General features: G+C 38.6%; 1 long non-coding RNA gene across 1 annotated transcript in view; it reads right to left on the reverse strand.

The window, feature by feature from the left end:
* Positions 1 to 1,091: 1,091 nt before the first annotated feature.
* Positions 1,092 to 6,293, reverse strand: part of LOC114031399 — an 18,244-nt gene continuing 13,042 nt past the window's right edge. The window contains exons 2-3 of the long non-coding RNA XR_003567740.1: positions 3,282 to 3,323; positions 1,092 to 1,244 (exon numbers count right to left, since the gene is read on the reverse strand). This is a non-coding gene — a long non-coding RNA (uncharacterized LOC114031399). The remainder of the gene's footprint in view (positions 1,245 to 3,281; positions 3,324 to 6,293) is intronic.

Below are 6,293 nucleotides of genomic sequence, written 5' to 3' on the forward strand. Positions count from 1 at the left end.
GAGAGCTGGACCTGGAATGAGGAAGATCTGAATTCAAATCTAGTCTCCGGTACTTAACTAACTGTGTGACCCTGGACAAGTCACTTGACCTCCATCTGCCTCAGTGTCCTCATCTATGATGTGGAGATGATAACAGTGCTTTCCTCCTGGGGTTATTAGGTTTGAATGAGATAACCTTTGTAAAACATTTTCAAACCTTAAGTGTAATATAAATGCCAGCTGTTATTATTACTTACGATTCCTGCCTCAGCTGAGAGCACATGCTCTCCCAAAGCTTAGCACAGGGAGGACAGTCCTAGCTGGGAAGCTCATGCTGGAGTCCCTAGCATTGCTTCCTCAGGAACACTCCAAACACCTTATTTAGTCTTTCTCGACTCTGAGGCAATTTCAGGATTGGATCCCCGTGGACTCTTCTTTCTAATGCTTTAAGGTTTTAGAGACTTTCCTTACAACAACCCTGTAAGTTTGGCAATACCATAACAATTATCCTCACTTTACATATGAAGAAACTGAGGCATGGACAAATGAAATGGCCTATCCATTTTCACCCAGCTAAGACGTGTCAGAGTGGGGACGTGAACCCAAGTTTTCTGATGCCAAGTCTGAGTCTCTTTCCATTACACCAAGGCTGTTGCCCTCTTGCTACAACATCCCTGGCCTGTCTTTGCATCAGTCAAACCACTAACATTTATTAAGTGCTTACTATATGCTAGGCACTGTGTTAGAACCTGGAAGTATTGTGATGGATGAAAAGTCTGAGCGACATAATTTCTGGATAATTAATAATTTTATTAATTATAGCTAGCAAATAATTAATGAAAGGATGGTCATTCATCCGTCTCTCCTAAACTGAAGAAGGATTGAGGTTTGCCCTTGGAAGAGTGGGTGTTCCCGACAGTAATCAACTCTGATTGGTTAATAACTAATGAGAGAATGAATATTATAATGAGAGGTGGACCTATTCTAATGAGGGTCTGGGGGCCCTGACTTTGATTATGTCTCTCTTACTCCCAGACCAACCCCAGCCCTGGACAAACTAGACAAAAGATCTGCCTGCCACCCAAGCCTGAAAACAACACAATGGGCAGGAATTTGCCTGGATTAAATTCTTTTTACTCTTTAATCAGAACTAATCTTCCCCACTTTGGTGGGGTCTGAACTAGGTGGAGGAGAAAGTTAATCCAATTTCATTATCGGCAATGTCCTTCAGATGTTGGCTGAATAATCCACCAAAGGGCTGATTCCTGAATGAGGAGATAGAAAAGAAAAAAACCTTAGTCCTCATTTAATAGTTGGTCATTAATATGAGAGAGAAATAATCATTTCTCTCAGTATGAGTATAAAGAATCAAACAATCCCTGTTCACCAGGAGCTTATTTAGCAATCAATCTACAAACATTTATTAAATGCCTACTGTGTACTAGGAGCAGTGTTCAGGCCTGGGGATACAATAGATGAGATAGTCCTTGTCCCCAATATAGCAGGGGGAGACAGCGTGTATGTACAAGGGCATATACAAAAAAAAAAAAATTAAAATAAATACAAGGTAATTTGGGGAAGGGGGGGCAGAAGGGAAGAGACAAAGCTTGGCCTGAGCCTTGAAGGAAATTAGGGATTGTAAGAGGCAAAGGTAAGGAGGGAGTACATTTCAGGCATGCAGATTCAGAGGAAATCAAAGATGGGGTGCTATATATTAGCAACTGGAAGACCAGTTTGACTGGAGTGTAGAGTGTGTGAAAGGGATTAATGTCTCATAAGTCTCACTAGATAAGTTGGAGTCAGGGTGTAAAGGGCTTTAATTATCAGAGAAATTTATATTTTATTTGGAAGGAAATAGGGGGCCACTAGAGTTCATTGAGTAGAGGAATGACATCATCAGATTTGAGTGTTAGAAAAATAATTTTACTGTTTTATGTTTTTAATTTTTATTCATTTTATTTTTAATTTATGGAATAAAACAAGCATTTCCATAACATAGTATAATAAAAAGATGATTGCACATGAAACTGCATATCTATTATGTGCAACCTGCTATTCCTTTTAAATATACAATGTAAATATATAAATTAAATTTAAATATATAAATTATGTATAAATATATACATTAGATATTAGATATTTATATATAAATTAAATTTAAATATATAAATTATATATTAAATATTCATATAAATAAAATTTAAATATACAAATTATATATAAATATATAAATTATATTATTAAATATTTATGTATATAAAGATATAAATTAAATTTAAATATGTAATTTAAACATTTTGACAGTTGTGTGGAAGATGGATCCAAGTGGAAAGAGACTTGAGGGGCATTTACAATAATCTAGGAAAGAGGTGATCAGGCCCTGGATGACAGTGGAGGTTATGGGAATGGAGACAAGGGGAAAAACTCAACATGGTGTAGAGATAGAAAGAACAAAATTTAGCAGTTGATTTTTATGTGGATGGAGTGAAAATGAGGAAGAGAGAATGACATTGAAGCATTGAGCCGAGTTAACTGGAAGGTTGGTGATGTCCCAGATAGAGACAGGGTAGTTTTTGGAGAGTGGTAGACTTGGGAGGTGCATAATAATGAATATTTTGGACTATTGAGTTTGACAGGCCTTCAATTCAAACATCTAACAGTGAAGGGGTGATGTAGGATAACAGTTCAGGAGAGAGGCTAGGGTTAGATCTATGGATCTGAAAGTTATCTGCATAGAGATGATAATTAAATCAATGTGAGTTAGTGGGGTCACCAAGAGAGGGTGGAGACAACAGGTTCTTAACCTTTTGTATGTCATCCCTTTGGCAGTCTGGTGAATTTAGAATACTGCTTTAAAATGTCTAAAATTTTTTAAAAATAGGATTACAAAAGAAACCAATTATATTGATATAAAGATATATTGTTTTTATCTCTCCAAGCTCATGGACCTCTTGAAATTTAAGCAGGCTAACTAAGCAATGAGCATGTTTAGGGGACCTCAACTCATGTTCTCTGATGCTCTATTATGGTATGGAAGTAACCCTGAGTTTTGGGGGGCTATGCCAATGGAAGGAAAACTTTGAAAGGTCCTGACAAGCTGCAAAGTCTCCCGCCATGGGAATTGTAACTGACCCTTCAGTGAGTTAAGGGGATGTCTACCCCAAGCATGTGAAGACTTCTCCTGGTAGAATGGGCAGATGAGAACAATTTGTTTCAAAGGCCATGAAGGCCGCTGTGGAGTACTTAGAGCTTGGTCAGACATCCAAAATGCCAAAGTCATCCACTGCATCCTGGGCCATTACCAGTCATCTTGACTTTTGTCTTGCCACTGAACTTCGATGACCCTGGAAGAGAGAGTGAGGCTGATGACTTTGTGCAGCTCTGTCTCACTTAAATCCAATTCACACATGAGTCAAGACATCGCTCCATGATGTCATTGGTCCTCTTCCAAAATGAAGGACAAACAACAATGTACGATATGCCCATTTGTCTCAGGACCAACCTGGATAAATTCAGAGAGGGTCATCATTGGGTTAGCTGCAGAATAATATATATTTTTTGGCCACAGCAACTCACTAATACTGTCCTCCAAAGCAGAGGTGTCAAGTATGGCAGCCTTCCAGTGCCAAATTAAACTGTAATTGGGAAATATCAAATTAAAAATAAAAACACAATGGAACATAGATAATGTTAATTTGTATTTTTCTAAATCAAGATACAGCCTGAAAGGATCCTTGTGTATGGATTAGTGGCTCTGGTTTCTATTTGAGTTTGACTGGCTGCCGTAAGGAATAAGGAGATCATAGTTTGGGTAATTGGAAGGAGGGCTTTCACTGGTGCAATTATGACTCCTGAAAAAAGTGAAGTGCAGACCACTCACCATCCTAGGCCTTGGAGATGCAAAGGTGAAAAAAGACAGTCTTTGCCCTCATTGAGTTTACAGTGTAATAGGGAGAAGGGGGCCCCTTTCATCCATAGCCATAATCCAAGTCAGAATGTGATAAATGCAGAGGAGACATCCAGACAAAATGCCATGAGAAGTATGAGAAGGGGGAACTCAGAATCCATTATATTATTATATTTCTGTATGACCCATAAAATATTTTCACTTCCTCAGTTTAACTTTCACTAAGACTGATTGATCTGTCCTTTTTTTCTCCAGGCTTTATCTCTTCCTCCTGGGAGAAGGCCCAGCCAGACCAGAGAGGCAGCTAATTGACTCTCCATCTCATCTCTGGGGTAAAGTTCCAAGTAATATTTAAATCCACAATATAGCAAGCCCTCTCCCTAGTTCATGACCTGGTTGTTCATCATTTCCTTAATTGGTTGTTTGGAAATAAATGAATTCTTGACGTGTATTTCTTTAAATATGGAAGTTGCCTACCCATCTCATGTATTCTCATGTCTAGACACACACAGTGTCTAACAATGGCACTGATCATAAAAGGGACCCCCACACACACACACCCAGAGGGCATCGGGGCAGCTAAATGGCGCAATGGATAGAGCACTGGTCTGAAATAAGGAAGATCTGAGTTCAAATCCAACCTCAGTCAGCTACTAGCTGTGTGACCCTGGGCAAGTCACTTAACCCTGTGCTGTAAAATGAGTTGGTGAAGGAAATGGCAAACCACTCCAGTATCTTTGCCAAGAAAACCACAAATGGGCTCATGAAGAGTCAGACATGACTGAAAGGACTGAACAACAATAATCCAATGAAAGCCAGAAGGCAACAGAGACAGCCCCTTTACCCACCTCCAAAACTGAAGGAAAGGAAGTGGAAGGAGTAAAAAGAGTACTGAACTTGGAGTCCCAGCATCTGAATTCAAATCCTGAGTCTCTTAGTTAACCTGTGTCCCACAAGTACTTAGTAGCATACCTGGCACGTAGTAAGTGCTATATATACATATGTACATATACACACATATATATATGTATATATGTATGTATATGTATATATGTATATATACACACATATACATATATATACATACATATATACACACACACATACATATACACACACACATATATTTATATATACCTGCTGACTGACTGTGTAACCTTGAGTAAATCATTTAACTTCTCTGGGCCTCATTCGCTTCATCTTTAAAATGAGAAAATTGTATTAGACCACTTGTGAAGTCCCTAGATCTATGATTTTATGAGAGAGAGAGAGAGAGAGAGAGAAACAGCTTCCCAGGCAGCAGGAGGCTGGTTTGCTTCTTCTGTTAGAAGACTGGAAACCTCATTCCTGTAGGGTCAGGGGATTTAGTGCTAGAAGGGGCTTTAGAGACCATCTCTCATCTAACTTCTTCATTTTACAGATGAGGAAACTGAGGATGGGAAGTGACTTGCCCTATATTACCCAGTGGCAGAGCCAATGTTTCTTCTAACCCTTGGGTATTCAATCATTATCAATAATAAAGATTTTTCAGTAGCTTATTTTTAATATATATTTTATTCCCCCTTCAATTACATGTTAAGACAATTTTTAACATTTTTTTAAAGTTGTGAGTTCCAAATTCTCTCTTCTCCCTCCTTCCCCCCCTCCCAGAGAGAGAAGCAGTCATGTGCAATCATGTAAAACTTTTCAATATTGGTCATTTTGTACCAGAAGACTTGAATAGAAGAAAAAGAATGAAAGACAGAAAGTGAAAAATAGCATGCTTCCTTCTGGATTCAACTAATATCAGTTCTTTGTCTAGAGACGGATCCTTTGAGATTGTCTTGGATCCTTATATGGCTGAGAATAGCTGTCATTCACAGTTCTTCATCGAACAATATTGCTGTTACTTTGTGCAGCATTCTCCTGGTTCTGCTCACTTCACTTTGTATCAGTTCATGTAAGTTTTTCCAGGTTTTTCTGAAACCATCCTGCTTGTCATTTTTAACAGCACAATACTATTCCATTACAATCATATACCATAGCTTCTTCTGCCATTCCTCGATTGATGGACATCCTTTTGATTTCCAGTTCTAGCCTTGGCAATTATTATTGATAATACCAATATATTGATACTCCTTTCTTTTTTTTTTTTAGGCAATTGGGGTTAAGTGACTTGCCCATGGGGTCACACAGTTAGTAAGTGTTAAGTGTTTGGTCTGAGGCCACATTTGAACTCAGGTCCTGCTCGCTTCAGGGCCGGTGTTCTATCCACTGCACCACCTAGCTGCCCCTGATACACCTTTCTTCAATGCTTCATGGATCTGTGTTTTAACTAGTGTTGCTATAACCCCCCACCCACTCCAGCTACTTGGGTAGAAAGATAGATAGATAGATAGATAGATAGATAGATAGATAGATAGATAGA

This window comes from Vombatus ursinus, unplaced genomic scaffold (assembly GCF_900497805.2).
Source record: "Vombatus ursinus unplaced genomic scaffold, bare-nosed wombat genome assembly UNPS02005286.1, whole genome shotgun sequence".
NCBI classification, from domain to species: Eukaryota; Metazoa; Chordata; class Mammalia; order Diprotodontia; family Vombatidae; genus Vombatus; species Vombatus ursinus.